A 19073-nucleotide genomic window follows, 5' to 3' on the forward strand; every position below is an offset into this window, starting at 1 on the left:
AGACACTGATTCAATAACACGTCGTACACTTCCAAACGCAAAATTTATTCTGAATTCAAATTACAGAGGAAAATCACAGCCTACTGCTTGTGATTGATTCTAAGTATAGCACATCTCCCTTTTTATACAATTCAATGAATTACCATCTACATTACAAAATCTTTATATTTCTCAGGAGTTTTCCGTCCTCTACGCAGTTGTCCTTCACCATCAGCAAACCCAGGATTCGGAACTTCGTCATCTTCAAGAGGAAACCCAGCAAAGTTTTCTTCTTCATTCATAGACGTGTTATCAATCGTAATTTCATCCATACGTTGTTCTTCCACAACTCTTGGTTTATCGTTGATCTTCTTTAAGTGAGCAACATTCCTTTCGTACGCCACTCCGGTGTCTGTGTCTTCAACAGTCGCTCTGGGGCCCGAACGATCCACTACAGTATACTTGGTTCTGTTAAAAGCTGTCGACAGTTTGTTCTTTGGTGTAAGGTTCCTCATGAGTACCGTATCTCCCTCGTTGATGTCGGAATCCTTCGCATGACGTCGAATATCCTCCCGTTCTTTCCCTTTTTGTTTGTTCAAAAAATCTTGATCTCGAAATTCGGAAGATGGTGGAATCGATTCGATATCTTGAATTGTTGGTAATTTTGATCTGATTGTCCTTCCATAACACAATTCTGTTGGAGTCCTACCAGTGGTAGAGTGCGGTGTTGTGTAGTACATAATAAGATAATCTTTCAAGTCTCTTTTCCAGTCTCTGCCTAGTCCATGACTGATTTGCAGTCTCTTCAACAACGAACGGTTTTGTCTTTCAACTAGACCGTTTTCCTGTGGCCAATATGGAGCTGTGTGATTGAGAGTAATGCCGTGAATTTTACAGTACTCTTCAAATTCCCTTCCCACGAACTGCTTGGCGTTGTCGAGTGTAATAGTTCTAGGATACCCTAGACGGGTGAAAATCTTACTGAGGCGTTCGACAGTTTCAGATGCAGTAATGCGAATCATAATTTCAACTTCCTTGTACCTACTATAGTAATCTATGACTACTAGTAGATACTCACCAGTGGGAAGAGGACCCATGAAGTCGATGGCAATATCAACCCACGGTTTTGTAGGTAGTTCTCTTCTACTCATCGGTACTGGTCGACACGGAAGACCAACTAATTGACAACCTTCACACGCTGTGCAGTATTCCTTAGTTTCTTTGTCCATGGAAGGCCACCATGCTCTATCCCGCAGTCGACGCTTCATAACAGATTCTCCAGGATGACCTTCATGTGCCAGCTGGACCATTCGTTCGCGTAGCTTTTTGGGAATTACCAACTTATTGCCTCGAACCAAGGTGTCTCCGATGAATCCAAGTTCATTTTGAAAAGGCTCGTAATGTTTTGCCAACGAATTTCTCCAGTGTCCTTCTCGAATACACTCTTTTACGGCGGAAATCTCTGGATCATCTTTGGAAGCTTCCTCGATTTCGCTAACATCTATGGCCACAGATTGTTGTATTGCCAAAACCAAAAACTTGCTATCCTTTTCAAAATCAGTTGACTTTTCCGAACAAACCAGTCGAGATAAAGAGTCTGCAATATTTCCGCTTCCTTTACGGTATTTGACGGTAAATCTAAATGACTGTAGTCTTAAGACCCACCGTTCGATTCTTGCACAGGGTGTTGATGAGGGGCTGAATATTACTTCAAGTGGTTTGTGATCTGTTTCCAATTCAAACTCTCTACCGATCAAATATTCGGAAAATTTTTCAACTGCCCATACCAATGCCAATGCCTCTTTTTCGGTTTGGCAATACCGTTTTTCAGTGACTGTTAGGCTCTTACTGGCGTAACTGATTATACGGGGACAATCGTCAGAATCATCTGCGAATTGTACAAGAACTGCACCTAATGCGACTGGCGAGGCATCAGCTATAACCCGGGTACGGAAACAATTATCGAAGAAAGCCAGAGTGTGTGCCTGCGATATCAAGTGCTTCAATTTTTCAAAACTTTGTTGATGCTCGTTTGTCCACCTAAATGGATTAGCACTGCAAATCAGTTCACGCAACGGTGCGGTAGTGGTAGCCAAGTCAGGAATAAATTTTCCAACGTATGTAACCAAGCCCAGAAAACTTCTTACTTCGTCTGAAGAACGAGGTTCGTGGAACTTTTGCAAGGCTTGAACTTTTTGTTCAGTCGGTCTTATTCCATCAGATGAAATGACATGCCCCAGGAAATCAAGCTGTTGCGTCTTAAAGATGCATTTGTCTTGGTTCAACATAATATTGTTCTCCTTCAAGACACAAAGAACTTTGGCCAAAGCAACATTGTGCTCTTCTTCAGTTGCTCCAAAAACAAATATGTCGTCAATGTAGTTAATGACATTCTCGCATCCCGCTAAAATTTGTTCCATGGTTTTTTGGAACATTTCTGGGGCACAAGAAATGCCGAACATCAGCCTTTTATACCTGAACAGTCCTTTATGGCAAATAAATGTTGTGATGTACCGACTTTGCTCAGCCAATTCAATCTATATTTTGATAATAAAATATCAACAGTATTAATGTAATTCGATTTCAGTATAAAACACTTATTATGTTTTTTTTTTAGGTTGTCTAGCTTACCTGGTGAAATGCATCTTTGATGTCCAAACGACTGAAGTATTTGGCAGATTTCAACCGAGGAAGGAAACTTTCGAACGTAGGCATCATGTGATGTTCTCGCATGATAGCCTGGTTAGCACGTCGCATGTCCACGCAAAGACGAAGATCACCATTGTCCTTGACTATTGTTACCAACGGTGAAACCCAGGGTGCTGCTCCAGATACTGGTTCGATGATATCCGCCACAAGTAGTTGATTCAGCTTCTCTTCAATTCGACTGAGAAGTGCTATCGGTGGGCGCCTGACTCGTTGAGCTATTGGAGTAACGTTTCTGTTGATTGGAATACTCAGCTGGACATTTTTCATCTTTGGGAAAGGTCTATTCCCAGCCGGAACGATGTTGTTGACGGACAGTCCAACCTTCAAAACACCCAGACGCTTCGCAGTATCCTTTCCCAACAACGGCTGAGAGCCTCCGTCGATGACATAGAAGATCGTTGTTTCCTGACGTTGGTCGGCTTCGTTTCCAATGCTGAATGTTGTCTCAAGAACGTGTGACACAACTAAAGGCTTCGCTTCACGGCCGTATCCTCGCAAGATCGTGTTCGGGACATGTTTCGGTTTCCAGAAGTTGACCCCTTGGCTGAGCATGCTTCGCCAAGTGTCGTCGTCGATAAGGTTCTGGTTACTACCAGAGTCAATCAACATTCTGATCAATACACCCCCGACATCGACCCAAAGAAATTCATCGCCATCTCCAATGTTGCAAATAAAATTTGAACTGGACTCGCACTCCATAGACGTTATTGCTCTCACATTGTCAGTCTTCATCTTCTTACCAGTTTGATATGGTGTTGGGCCGGTTGGGCTATCATACTTGCGTTTCGTCATCGAACGGCAAACACGAGCGAAATGACCAAACTTTCGACATTTCTCGCACTGTTTGTTCCGAGCGGGGCACTGTTGGTCATTTCCGTAATGGTTCTTCTGTCCACATCGATAACAAGAACCACTTGTTGATTTGCCATTTCCCGATACACGAAAAACGTCCTGATCTGAACGCGGAGGTACCCGTACCGATGTTTCACCATTATCGTTTCCAGCAATTGCCTGAACCTGCTGCTTAATTGATTCGAACGAATTCACAATTCTGGAAACTTGCGACAGTGTGAGAGTTTCTTCGTGAAGCAATTTTTCCCTCAACTCCGCCGGCGCATGGTAAATAATTTTGTCGATGACACGCAAATCCCGACTTTCCGCTTCTGTCTTACCGAAATCGCATTTCTTCGCTTGTTCGTTGCATCGCATCAAAAATTTGGTCAATGGTTCGCGGGTTCCATCAGACGTTGTTGCCGGTACCATTTTGCAAAATTCGTTCCGTTCATACGAATCATGCTGCTTCGGTGAAAAATGTTCGTCCAGCTTGCTAATCGCCGTTTTAAACGGGTCAATTTCGGCATCCTCTCCAACGTCCGCCCCATCGATCGAGTAAAACAAATCCTGCAGCTCCAATCCACCCTTGGCTAACAATATGTTTTTTAACTTGGTAGCGTTTTTCTCTTCACTGGCCGCCACAATCACTTCAAAATTCCTTTTCCAACGCAACCATTCCTTACGGACTTGCGTATCTGGAAGGTGTTGGAATTTGAATGGACTGATGTTCCAGTTTTCCATCACGGTAGGCGGTGAAACTCGAACTGAAAAATTCAAAATTTTAACGTCATTGTCGTAACCATAGCAACGGCAATGACCACAAGGGTGTTATTTTGATTTATTTATTTTATTTTTTTTTTTACCTTTTCGATGTAGTTTTCTGAAGTTTTTTCTCCGGCTCGAGCCTATTTCTACTCTGCGTAGCGGCTTCTCGCCTGTCCTTGCCTGGCGCAACGGAAGTACTTTCTGCTTCCTAGCAGCGGCTGCACGCCTATTCCTGCCCTTACGCAGCGGCTTCACGCCTAGGTTTCTCGAAGCGGCTCGGTGCCTGTCCCTGCTCTACGGCAGCGGAAATAATCTGTTTCTGCACAACGCAGCGGCTTTTGCCTGTTTCCACGTGCTCTCGCCTTTCGAAGTGCTAACACGTGGAAAATTAAATTGAATTCTTTCACTTCAAATTTAAGCATTTTTTCTTACCTTTACGGTGTGTGGGAACGTTTCACTTACTCGTCGCCAGATGTGATAATCCAGATCCAGATTATTGGGAAGATTCGTGATTGGAATAATTACCGATTCGGATGATAATCGAGACACTGATTCAATAACACGTCGTACACTTCCAAACGCAAAATTTATTCTGAATTCAAATTACAGAGGAAAATCACAGCCTACTGCTTGTGATTGATTCTAAGTATAGCACAGCAAGGACAACTGCATTTACACAAAGAACCAACAGATGATGCTTGGGATTAGCTTTCTCTTCATTGTGTAAATACTGGAATTCCAACACTTTCTTGTTGTTGTGTTTTTTTTTTCAACAAAAACTATGACAGCTCAAGATGCAGAGAAGCTTCTTCGATGGCACGTAAAGTTCAGAACGATACATCATTCGTAAGTAGAAGCGGTCATTTCAAAGTAATATTGTAGTTGATATTGTGTTGGTAGGCTTATGCGCATTCAATTTTACCGTGAATATTGGGGTGGCAGAATCATAAAATTAATGCGCTTCAAAAATAGTGAATATTATCATCAATTTGTTTATTTGGTAAAACTATCTCAAATCACAAGAAAACTCAGCAGAGAGAGTTTATTTATGTGAGCATATTGTGGAAATGGTGGCAAACTATCAATTCATTGCTAATTTGAGCAAAATTAACTATTTTACATTCACGTTAGCTAATTTTTCAATATGGCGACAACAATAATCAGCGAAAATAAAACGAAAGCAAGTTTACTTTTATGATGACCGCAATAAACCTAGAAATGTCGTAGTTCTGCTTTTCCACCATCAGATGTCGTTACTAATCGAACGGATCGCCATCTGTTGAGAGTTTTTTAACAGTTTTATTGTGGTAATAATGGTTACCAGAAGGTTTGCAAAGCGGAAAGTTTTGTTTACTCTTATAATCTGTCTTTATGGATATCTTCAAGTATACTATAACACATTTTATCAATGGTTTTCATAAAAGCAGTCATAAAACTGCGAGTTTTAATTATTGCTGTAATTAAACCCTAATAAAAATCAAACAAAACTAATCAGCAATGAAATTGTTACTTGGGATGTCGCAAGCCGTGTTGCATAACTGTTTGGGGAAATGGCCACTTCCCTGGGTGGTTCCAGATTCCCGGAACATCCGGAATGGTGGCCAATATGTCCAAAAACCTCTGAATTCTCCTCTGCCATACTTGTTTTGCAAAATCATGAAGATTGATATGTCGCAAGCCTTGTTTCATAACTGTTTGAGAAATGGCCACTTCCTTGGGTGGTTCCAGGTTCCCGGAACATACGGAATTGTGACCAATATGTCCAAAAACCTCTAAATTCTCCTCTGCCATACTTGTTTTGCAAAATCATGAAGATTGATATGTCTCAAGCCATGTTTCATAACAATTTGGAAAATGGCCCCTTCCCCGGGTGGTTCCAGGTTCCCGGAACATACGGAATTGTGGCCAATATGCCCAAAAACGTCTAAATTCTCCTCTAACATACTTGTTTTGCAAAATAATGAAGATTGATATGTCGCATGCCCTGTTTCATAATTGTTTGGAAAATGGCCACTTCCCCCGGTGGTTTCAGGTTCCCGGAACATCCGGAATGGTGGCCAATATGTCCAAAAACCTCTAAATTTTCCTCTGCCATACTTGTTTTGCAAAATCATGAAGATTGATATGTCTCAAGCCTTGTTTCATAACTATTTGAGAAATGGCCACTTCCTCGGGTGGTTCCAGGTTCCCGGAACATACGGAATTGTGGCTAATTTGTCCAAAAACCTCTAAATTCTCCTCTAACATACTTGTTATGCAAAATCATGAAGATTGATATGTCGCAAGCCATGTTTCATAACTGTTTGGAAAATGGCCACTTCCCTGGGTGGTCCCAGGTTCCCGGAACATCCGGGATGGTGGCCAATATGTCCAAAAGCCTCTTAATTCTACTCTATCACACCTGTTTTGCAAAATTATGAAGATTGATATGTCGCAATCCATGTTTCATAACAATTTGGAAAATGGCCACTTTCCGGGTAGTTCCAGGTTCCCGGAACATCCGGAGTTGTGGCCAATATGCCCAAAAACGTCTAAATTCTGCTCTAACATACTTGTTTCGCAAAATTATGAAGATTGATATGTCGCAAGCCATGTTTCATAACTGTTTGGAAAATAGCCACTTCCCCGAGTGGTCCCAGGTTCCCGGAACATCCGGAACGGCGGCCAATATGTCAAAAAAAACTTTGAATATTCCTTCAATATACTTAGTATACAAAATTATGAAGAATGAATCATGACAAGCCTGTTTTTAGAATTATGCGAGAAAAAATGTCATGTGTAGGGAACGTTTGAGAAGTGTCCTCCGAACGCACCCCAAACGCGACCCGGAACATCCGGAACCAAAACCAGACAATCCCAATTTACTCAAACTATGCGTCTGTAATAATAAAAAGATAATTGAACATGTTTGCAATCATATTGCATGTGTTTTTTACAAGTAATCAGTGGTTAAAAGGAAGTTGGTCCATTTTTGCCCTGATTTGACCCATATAACCCCTTCAATAACTCAGACCCCAAGGACCAAAATACCATTTTAATATTTTTCCATACAACTAGAGATGTAGCGCGATCTTCGTACAAAATTTGATAAAAATCGGTTGGAAAATGAAGTCACAGTGATTTTTTGAAATTAAATTCCCAACTAGGACCGAAACGGGTTAAGTAAAGTTTAAAATTCCGCTATCTCGGGATCCAGAGCAGATAAAAAAGTGTCGTCTTCGGCAAAGTTCTTCAAGAAGTCAAGATCTATTTGGTGATTCAACAATTAGTTGGAGATTTCGCCGATAGGTGGCGCTATTTGTCAAATAAAGTTTCAAACTTTTGTATCTCGGGATACAGAGCAGGTAGAAAAGTGTCATCTTTTCTCACCTGCTCAGCGATTGATCTCTATTCCTCTAAAAATAAACCTTCAGTTGTATTGTTCTGAATATATCTTTGCCGGGATTTCGTAAAAGACAGTTTTATATACTTTTATACTGCGTACACCCAACTCAGAGCATAATCATGATTATTACACCAATTGACTTAAAACCGGAAGGATCCTTGGAAGAATTCTGGAAGGTATTCTCATAAAAGCCTTGGAACTATCAATGAAGGAAACCCATGTGGTATCCCTGTAAGAATTCCTGAAGGGAATCTCTGGATTAATTATTGAAAACTTTTCTAGAGGTATTTCCGGAGAACTCACAAATAATGAAATTCTTGGAAAAATCCAGAGGGAAACCTGGGGAATCCCGAAAGGGTCTTTCCTATGTGAATGCCTGTAGGATTCCTTGGAGTAATGTGTAAAAGCGCTTTTAGTATGCAAGTAAGTCATAGTGACTTCTGCGCAACCAAAACCTGCACTGCCGTGACTCTTCTGTGACAGGCGTGTTGTTTGGAGGAATTCCTGCAAGACTTATTGTAAGAATTCCAGATAAAATGTCGGACTAAACTTCTGAAGAAACTGCTGCAGGGATTCTTGAAGGAATCTTTCTGAAGTAGTCCCTTGATTAGTTTTTGGAAGAATCCCTGAAGGACGTACTAAAAGAACACCTTCAAAATATCTCTGGAAAAAACCCCAAAAGAACCTCTGGAGAAGTTCCTGAAAAAACAATGGATAACTTTCTGCAGGGATTCTTGGAGAAAAAAAAAGAATCACATAATATATTCCTAAAAAGAATCGCAGGGCGGATTTCTGAAGGAAAGGGGGTTTCTTGAAGGCATTCACGGTTAGATTCCTGAACAAATCCGTGGATGTACTCCTAAAAGATTTCTTTGAGATAAATGTGAAATAATTCCTGGATGACTTCTTGGAGAATTGTCTGGCCCCTTTACGGATCCTTCTAAAATTATCATAAGGAATTTTAATACAAATCACTGGAAGAATTTCTCCAGAAATCCTTGAAGAATCTACGTATTACTCCGTTACAACGCAACGCAACGCAACGCAACGCAAATCCTTGAAGAAATTCATAACAATCTTTAGGCAATCCTGGAGAATTTCATGGGTGCATCCCTGGAAAAGATCCCGAGAGAAATTTCTGAAGGAATCACTAAAGGATTCCTCGAATAATCCCTGAAAAAAATCCCGGTTCAATCCCTGAAGGAATTCCGGGAAGAATTCCTAGAGGAATTTCTTAAAGTAAACCTGGTTGAATCCCCTTAGAAACCCCCATCAAATTTACTCCTGAATTCCCTTGACATATCCTTTCAGATTCTCGTTGGAATAGCCTTGGAATTTTCATTCATGTTGAAATAGCTTTTGAAATTCCTCAGAAGCAATCCCTGAAAATAAATCTGGAGCAATCACTGAAAGAATCCCTGGATGAATTCCTGGAGGAATCTCTAGAGCATTTCTGGGAGGAAACTCCGGAGAAATTTCTGAAGAATTCTCTTGAGGAACTCTTGGAGGAAGTCCAGGAGGAATCTTTGAAGCAGTTTCTGGAGGAGCCTCAGGGGGAAATACTGGATGAATGCCTAAAAGAACTTTTGGACATATTCCTGCCGAAAACCCTGGAGGGGTTTCTGAAGCAGACCCCGGAGGAATCCTTGGAGGAGGAATTCATGGAGGAAGCCCTAGAAGAATTCTTGGAGGAATCCTTGGAAGAATTTCTGAAGGAATCCCTGAAGAAATTTCTAGACGATTGCCTGGAGCAATCCCCGGAGAAATTCCTGGAGAAATCCCTGGATGAATTCCTGGAGGAATCTCTAGAGGAATTCTGGAAGGAATCCTTGGTAGAATTCACAGAGCAATCCCTGGATGAATCCATAGAAAAATCCCAGGAGGAATTCTTGAATGAATTTTTTGGAGGAATTCCTGAAAAATGCCTGGAGGATTTCCAGGAGGAATTTTTGAAAGTATACCTGGAGAAATTCCTGGAGGAACTTCTGGAGAAATCCCTGGAAGAAAACTTGAAGGAATCCCTGGATGAACTCTGGGAGAAATATCTAAAGAGTTGCTGGAGGAATCCTTGAAAGAATTTCCGCAGGAATTATCTCTGTAAGCATTCCTGGAAGAATCCCTGAAGCAATTGCTGGAAGAAATCCTGAAAGAACCTGGAGGAATTCCTAGAAGAATCCTTAGGAGAAATTTCCTAAGACATTCCTTGAGAAATTCCTAAAGGGAATTCTAGAGGAATGTCTGGAGGAATTCCTGAAATAATTTATGAAGGAATGCCTGGAGGAATTCCTAGAGGAATACCTGGTGAAATTCCAGGTGAAATCCATTGCGGAACCTCTAGAGAAATTCCCGGACGAATCCCTTGATGAGAGATTCCTGAAGGAAATCATGGTGGAATTCTTGAAGAAATCCCTGGAAAAGTTCCTGGAGAAATTCCTGGACGAATTTCTGAAGGAATTTCCTTGAGTAAATCCAGGAGAAATTCCTGGAGGAATGCCTAGAAGAATTCTAGGAGGATTCCCCGGAGGAATGCCTCCAGAGAAATCCATAGAGAAATCCCTTGAGGAATTTCTAGAAAAACTCATGGGAACTCCTGGAGGAATGCCTGGAGGAATTCCTGTAGGTATTTATGTAGGAATTCCTGTAGTAACTTCTGGACGAGTTCCTAAAGAAACCCTCAAAGGAATTCCTAGAGGAATCTCTGGAGGAATTATTGCAGGAATCGCAGGAGGAATTTTTGGAAGAGTTTCTGGATAACTTTCGGGCGGAATACCTTGGGAAATTTCTGAAGGCATCGCTGGAGGATTTCCTAGAGAAATTTCCGTAGAAATTTCTGGAGAAATTCCTTGATCTATTTCTGAAGGAATTCCTTCATCAATTCCTGGAGAAATGCCTTGATCAATTCCATGGAGGAATGCCCAGAGGAATCCCTGGAGGAATCCGTATAGAAATCCTTGGATAAATTTCTGGAGGAACTCCTGGAAGAATGCCTGAAGAAATTCTTGAAGGAATGCCTAGAGCAATACCTGGATGAATTCCTGGAGCAATATCTGGAGGAATTCCTGGAGACATGCTTGAAGGAATTCCTGGAGGAATCTACAGCGGAATTACCGGAGGAATGTCTGAAGGAATTCCTGGTGCAATCTCTGCGTAAATTCTCGGGAGAATCCTTGGATGCATTTTTGGAGGAATCCTTGCAGCAATTCCTGAAAGAATCTCTGGAGGAATTTCAAAAAAAAAAAATTGGAGGAATTCTTTGAAGAAGCACTGGAGCACTTCGAGTTGGAATCGCTGAAAAAAATCCTGGACGAATACCTGGAGGAATGCCTGTAGGAATTCTTAGATGAAATCCTAGAGGAATCTCTAGAGGAGTCCCTGCCGAAATTCTCGGAAGAATCCAATCCCTTGGAAGATTTTTTATAGGAATCCCTGTAGGAATTCACAGATAAATCCTTGAAGGAACTCCTGTACCAATTCTAGGAGAAATTGCTTTAGGAATTCCTGAATAAATCTCTAGAGGAATTCATGGAGGAATCTCCGGATGAACTCCTGGATGAATTTCTAGAGAAATTTCTGGAGGAATTCCTGCAGGAATTTCCGGAGGAACTTCTGGAAGATTTTTTTAGGAATCTCCGCAGGAATTCGCAGAGGAATCCTTGAAGAAATTCCTCTATTTTTGGAGGAATCCCTTGAGAAATTCTTTGAAGAATCCCGGTAAGAATTCCTTAAGAAATCCCCTGAGGGCATTCCAGGAGCAGTTTCTGAAGAATTCCCAGGAGTAAGTACTGAAGAAATCCCAAAAGGAATTCTTGGAGAATTCCTGAAGGAAGCAATCCTAGGAAAAGTCTTGGAGGAATCTCTGTAGCAGTTCCTGAAGAAATCGCTGGAGGAATTCCTTAAGAAACCCCAGAAGGAATCCCGGAAGCAATCCCGAGAGGAATTCCTACACGGTAATAGAATTCACTCATTTTCGAGCTAAAGTGAAGCAACACAAAAATTGAGTAAATTGTTTGAATCTAGCTCATTTTAGAGCAACCTTTTTCCCTGAGCAGTTCCTGGAGGCAGTCTTGGATTAATTCCTGGAGAAATTTCTGAAAGAATTCCAGGAGAAATTCTTGAAAGTATCCCAAAAAGAGTTCCTTAAGAAGTTTTTAAAATACTAATTCCTGAAGTTGATGCTGAAAGAATCACAGAAGGAACTCCCGAGTGAACCCCTGGAGGATTTCCTGAAGAGATCCCGCATAAGGTATCCCGGCAGCAATCCCATGAGGATTTTTTTAGGAAATACCAGCGAATTCCTGGAAAAATTTCTTAAGAAATCCCTGGAAAAAAAAATCTGAAGAAATCCTTGTCTGCAGTAACTTCTGGACGAATCATTGAAGGAATCCTTGGATGACCTCCTAAGCTTTGCGCAAAATTTTTAAGGAGTTCCTGGTTTAAGTAATTTTGGAATAATCTCTGCTTGAATTTTCTGAAAAAAGTCCTGGAAGATATTCCTGCAGAAATACTTCTAATAATTCCAAATAAAATTATGAAACAATTTCTAGCAGAATGGTTGAAGGAATATATGGACAAATCGCTAAAGAAATACCTTCAAAAATACCTTAAAGGATATATGGGGAAATTCTTGAAGGCATCCTCGAAGAAAGCCCTAGAACGATCACTAAAGAAACCTCTTAAGATATCCCAGGATAAATTCGGAGGAATGTCTGGTGAACTCCCTAGAGGAATTCTTGAAGGAAGCTCTGGGAAAATTCCTGGAGCAATTCGTCGAAGCAACCTTGCAGATGTACCTGTAAAAAAATCTGAAGGAATCGTGGGAGGCATTCCTGTAGAATTTTTTGTAACAAGCCCTGAAACAATTAATATCTGGAACCCCGTAAGATGTGAGGAGTTCATGGAGGAAAAATTCCTGGAGAAGTCCCTAGAGGAATTCCGGAAGGAATTTTCGGAGATATTATTGAAGAAATACTCGAAGGAATTTCTGAGAGTTGTAACCGTTCAAAGACTCACACGAGGTTTTAACAAACAACATGGATTTAGTGCCACTCTAGCTAGGCGAGAGACCACCTGTCTTTTCTGAAATTTGCCCGATTGTTTCTGAGACTATTCCCTCAGGGGACTCGTGAACGGCTATTCTGTTAACGGAAAATGCCAACGTAACGAACCTGTAGGTACACCAAAACTCCTTCTCTGCTACCCGTCCTCTATTCAAACCCCAACTTAAGCTCAATCAAATCTGAAAACGCACGAAATTGAAGGATAGAAGTCTGAAAGGTCAATCTACCAACGAAAACGAAATAGCATAATAAATGAACGCAAAAGGGTGAATTCTCCAAGGAAATGCCCAAAACGGAATCAACTAACTACTCTCAGAACTTCCAATTCAACAATTACATTTATTTACGCAATACTTATTCGGGTTGAACGATTACGGAATTTATGGTAACGGGGAGCTAGCCACTAGGGGAAACAACTCATGGCCATGAACAAAGTTTCCACGTACCTGCGCAGGTTTTTTGAAGCGGTGCGGTGCCTTGAAGTTCTCCGACGATGTCCTTGCCGCGGAGTTCCCGGCCGATGCCGGCGAAGACGGCTCGCTCTGACGATCTTGTTTCGACGTCCTCGGTAGCGATGGCGACTGTTGGCTTAGCCGCTGTAGCTACTGCAATGGCGCGCAGCGATGCACGGTGAGCTCGGGTAGGATGGCCGAATTAAGGTGCGGAGGAAGTGGTGGCTGGACGGAAGGCTTCCGATTGGTTTCTTTCGAGAGCTTTGCACGGACGAGGGTTCGTGCTTCCCGGGTTGATCCTCCTAAGGTCAATAGAGACGCGACAGAGCCCAGCGACCCGGCTTCATGTACTAAGATTCCTGCTAGGCCGAGCGGGGAATGCCACGTCTTCTACTTTCCAAATTCGGACCTGATCCGTCGAACGCTGATTGGCGACGTACGAGGGACCGAGCTCTCGTACTCTCTTCACCGGGGGTTTTGACGTGTGGTGGAGTCGACGACGGTTTTTGGCGACCGTCGGAGTTGTTTCGTTCGACTTTGACGACGAACCTCACTTCTCTCCGTTTAACTGCCTCGAAAGGCGGGCCTTAGCGGACACCCGAGCTCTATCTCCGTCTTTCGTGGACGAGTTTGGCGCCTGAAGACGCCACGGAACCCCGAGTTCGACTCCGCTTGTCGAGTTCTGACACTTGCACCAGCCCGTACAATAAAAAGCGCCTAAGCGCTGGAGAAAGTCCAACACTGTAGACTCTTCATGAGGATGGTTAGAACAATAATGATTTATTATTACGGTGCATATGTCAATTACATATAACAAGACTACTATGATCAAATCTAAGATCCTACAAACACGAATAAGATTTTTAAGTTAAACAACACGAAAACACTAAAATACACTTAATAATTACCTTTTTATGTACTAAAAATAAGTACGTTGTAGAAAGTCGCAAACAACGGTCCCGCAGACCGGAAAGACGTACTAATAAAACTGTAGAACAACAGAGAAAACGTTTAGAACACTTAAACCAGAGAATACACCATTTCACTGCATTACCTTCGGTACGTCCGCGAAAGGTCAGAAATTCACTATAACTTAGCTTCAAAACATAATCTTCAAAAAAACGCGATCACTTCTACACTCCATCCTTGTAGCGAACGAAATGACCGAGCTTAAGTCATTTTATTTCAAAGAAACTTACTCTAACAATCAATCCCCCTATTCTTTTAGTAAAATTGCGCCAACGAACTATTCGCATGGTGATTGGAATCAGTTGGCGCCTATCTAGGTTCGTCAAGATGGTGTAATTGAGATACATATTTTCAGGAGCCATTACTGTACTCACTACGTCGTTTATGGCATATGAGTTAGCTGAGACACAAACCAAAAGTCGACATACATAATTTATTGCTAAACACAAATCAGTCACGAGCAAATTCAGATTATATTCAGGGTTTATATTTAATTCAAAACATTTAGTCAATTTCTTAAAATATTCTAATAAACTAAAACTAAATTAAACGAATTCAAAAGCATTTTGCTTAAAAAAGAGAAAAAAGTCAAAACCGCTTATCTATCTACTCTATTTATTATAAGCAAATGCAATTCAACTTTTTTATTTCTCATTTTTATTTGTCAAGTTAGTGAATTAAGACCAAAACTATTTTACTTAAAGAAGAGAAAAACGTCAAAACGTTACAGGGTTTCGCTGGAGAAATTCATAAAGAAATCCAATGCAATTTTTGCTCCCAGCATGCTTTTGTTTGAGTTGAATACTAGTGAAAATTTGTGAATTTTGAGCTACTACACTCTATAGTAGCATATGATTCTAGAAAGTCCATTTATTTCCCTACCGGAAACGGATGGAATGTAGTGTTTGTATTCTATGAATAAAAATCACAAAATTTAGTTATTCAATCAAGCGTGTTATTTGGTATCAGAAGGCCGGCTCCAGAGGCACGTTATCCTCCATTTGGGACATTTGTGCCATCGCCAAAATAACAGCCTATTTCATCATCTACCTGAGGGAAAAAGAAGGAAAAAGGATTTGGATGGGGATAGGGCCAGGTAGGGAAATAGGAAAAATACCCTGGAAGAGGGTACTAACGCATAAGCGTACCACAATGGGTTCAAACAGGGCCCTGAAAAGGGCACTGTAATATCGCATAAAGCGAAAGAGAGCCTATAGCTCTTTACCACAGCGGGTTAAGAACAACAGAATATCCTGAAGATTCAGGTTTCTGAAGTCAGTTTCACTTAATAAGTGTTTACCGAATACTCGGAAACGCAGTTGCGCGAAAACTGGACAGTTACATATCAAATGATACGAAGTTCCATAACCGGATTCACAGCTATCACAGGCAAATGAATCAGATTGCTGAATATTCGCCATGTGATAACTGAGTCGGCAGTGGCCAGTCAATGCTTTGACCAGCATGCTGCAATTCTGCTTAGACAGATTAGTTAGATACTTCGCCACCCGTAGAGATGGCTCAGTACTATACATTTTGGTTTGACGACATGACTCCAAACTATTCCAATATTGTCTGTGTTGAGTGACAGCCCAGGTGTGAATCTGAAGCTTAATCCAACACTTCGATATCGGAATAGCTGGCTCAGGGCCAATGAAGTCATGTGATGCTCCAGAGCGAGCTAGCTCATCAGCCAATTCATTTCCAGCGATGGAAGAATGACCAGGTACCCATAGAAGGTGAACAGCGTTTGCTGAATTCAGCTCCTCGATTTGAGTTCGACAAGCGATAACTATCTTCGACCTGGAGTTGGCCGAAGCAAGTGCTTTAATAGCAGCCTGGCTATCTGAACAGAAGTATATTACTTTGCCCATTACGTGCTGCTGAAGTGCTGATTGCACTCCGTACATAAGAGCAAAGATTTCGGCCTGAAAAACGGTACAGTGTTTACCAAGTGAATAAGACTGATACAGCCTTAGCTCACGAGAATAAACACCAGCACCTGCTCGACCTTCGAGAAGGGAGCCATCAGTGTAACATACGATGCCGTCTGAAATACTTCTTTCCAGATAACCGGATGTCCACTCTTCCCGGGAAGGGAATTTCGTGGAAAATGTCCTATATGGGTAATCACAAGCAATTGTAAGATCACTTGGAGCAAGGACCATTTTGTCCCAATTCACCAAAAGTGGAAACAACGAGGTGCGTGTTGATATGCGGTTCACAGGAGTTTCCTCTAGTAGACCGAGTACCCGTAACCGGTAAGTGCAAGAAAGGGCTTCTTGTTTGAGATGAATGTGTAGTGGGGCAACGTCAAAGAGAACTTCTAGCGCTGCCGTAAGAGTTGAAGAGAACGCTCCAGACATCGCCATTAAGCAAAACCTTTGGAGATGGCCTAATTTTGATTGGACCGTTCTCACTTCACTCTTTTGCCACCACACAAGACATCCATAAGCCAATATTGGCCGAACCACAGTTGAATAAATCCATTTGATATACTTGGGTTTAAGACCCCAAGTTGTACCAAAAGTACGCCGGCATTGCCCGAAGGCCATACAAGCTTTCTTGATTCTGAACTCAATGTGAGGTGTCCAGGAAAGCTTGGAATCAAGAATGACTCCAACGTACTTTACCTGTTCAGTCACATCGATTTCAGAATTAAAGAGACGCAAAGGTCGAACGCCATTACGGTTTCGCCTTTCCGTGAAAAGAACAATATATGTTTTACTCGGATTAACCGAAAGGCCATATTGGCGACACCAACCCTCAACTACCTGAAGGGCGTTTTGCATCAGGTCGAAAAGGGTGCTGATGCACATACCAACTAACAATGTTAGGTAGTCGTCGGCAAAACCATAAGTAGGAAAACCGCTATTATTGAGTTGCCTCAATAGCGTATCTGCTACGAGATTTCAGAAAAGCGGTGATAAGACTCCCCCTTGGGGGCATCCACAAACACTCAATTTCCTAATCCCTGCTAGACGCAATGTCGAGAAGAGTTATCGGTTTTTGAGCATTAATAAATTTGGTGAATCCAATTGGAAATCATTGGAGATATACCATGACTCCGTGCGGCTTCCAATATGGCATCGAAAGGCACGTTGTCAAAGGCTCCCTCGATATCTAAGAAAACACCCAAACAAGATTGCTTTTGAGCGAATGCTTTCTCGATATCATAAACAACCTTGTGTAAAAGAGTCACAGTGGACTTACCAGATTGGTAGGCATGTTGGTTCACATGAAGAGGCTCGTTGGCCAGATGAACATCACGGATATGATGATCCACAATGCGTTCTAAGCATTTCAGCAGAAAAGAGGTCAAACTGATAGGTCTGAAACTCTTTGCTTCTTCATACAACGCACGACCCACTTTCGGAATAAACTTTACAGTAATATCCCTCCAGGATTTGGGAATATACCCTGTAGCAAAACTGCAAACAAGTAGTTTTTTTCAAAACATGTTTGAAATAATCGAATCCCTTCTGAAGAGCCCACTCAATCGATTCTATAGTTACAATACTCCGAGCCGAAGCTAAAGAATCATAACTACAAGAAAAGACATCAGGATCATCCGAAGATGTAATATCCACACATCCAGGGAAGTGTGTGCTGAATAAGCATTCCAGAACTTCCTCATCAGAGGAAGTCAGATCGCCATTTGGCAAACGAAGTTCGTTCACCCGGAAATCCTTAGATTTCGCAAAGATTTTGTTTAACCGACTGACTTCACTCAAGCTGGAAACATTTGTACAAAGGTTTTTCCAGCCGGATCGTTCAGCAGACCGGAGAGCTTTCCTGTAGGCCGTGCGAGCCGACCTGAAAGCCTCCGAACCAGCCGAACGTCGTCTGTTCCAACTTTTTCTACATTGTTTCCTGAATTTCGCCAGATCAGAGTTAATTCATAAAGAAATCCAATGCAATTTTTACTCCCAGAATGCCTTTGTTTGAGTTGAATACTAGTGAAAATTTGTGAATTTTGAGCTACTACACTCTACAGTAGCATATGATTCTAGAAAGTCCATTTATTTCCCTACCGGAAACGGATGGAATGTAGTGTTTGTATTCTATGAATGAAAATCACATAATTTAGTTATTCAATCAAGCGTGTTATTTGGTAACATGTAATGATAAGATTGAAGTGGAACTCTTCTTGTGGTTTTTGAGAAAACAAAGTTCGATAGTTATGGATAAATCCTAAATTATTAGCATAGTTTATTTTGTTATTATTATTATTATTATTATTATTACTATATATTTAAGACACTTTTCCATTTAAGTCCTTAACTTGACCCGGGATGAACCTGCCTACGGCAGAAAATCCCAAGAAAAGAAATAAAAAATTCCACTTAAGTGGCATTCGTGTCTGAATTTTGTTCTGATCAGTGCTGAAAAATTCATTTCGTCATATCTAAATTCAATCCCCTACAGTTCATTTTAGAAGCTGAACCTGAGAATATGGTATATGAAAAACTTGTTCGGCTAGACCAGTTCTGCAAGAAAGTCACAGAAAAACCGCAATTTTTCGAATATATAAGGTAAATGTCACGGACTACCTTCGAAAAATGCCAATGATATTCACGGTGAATATCATTTGGCATTTTTCAAATGTAGTCCGTGACATTTACCTTAAATATTCGAAAAATGGCGGTTTTTCCGTGACTTTCTTGCAGAACTGGTCTAGCCGCACAAGTTTTTCATATACCATATTCTCATGTTCAGCTTTCAAAATGAACTGTAGGTGGTTGAATTTAGATATGACGAAATGAATTTTTCAACACTGGTTCTGATATTTGTTTTTGAACTATTATAGGTAATATTGAGTTCGTTCGACTTAAAAGAAAATTTGTGATGGGCAGGGGGGGGTGTGTAGGTCACGCCATGTTTATGGGCCCAGACTGCACTTCCAGTTAAGCACCCAACTCT

The sequence above is a fragment of the Aedes albopictus genome, chromosome 3 (assembly GCF_035046485.1).
Source record: "Aedes albopictus strain Foshan chromosome 3, AalbF5, whole genome shotgun sequence".
In the NCBI taxonomy this organism is placed as follows: Eukaryota; Metazoa; Arthropoda; class Insecta; order Diptera; family Culicidae; genus Aedes; species Aedes albopictus.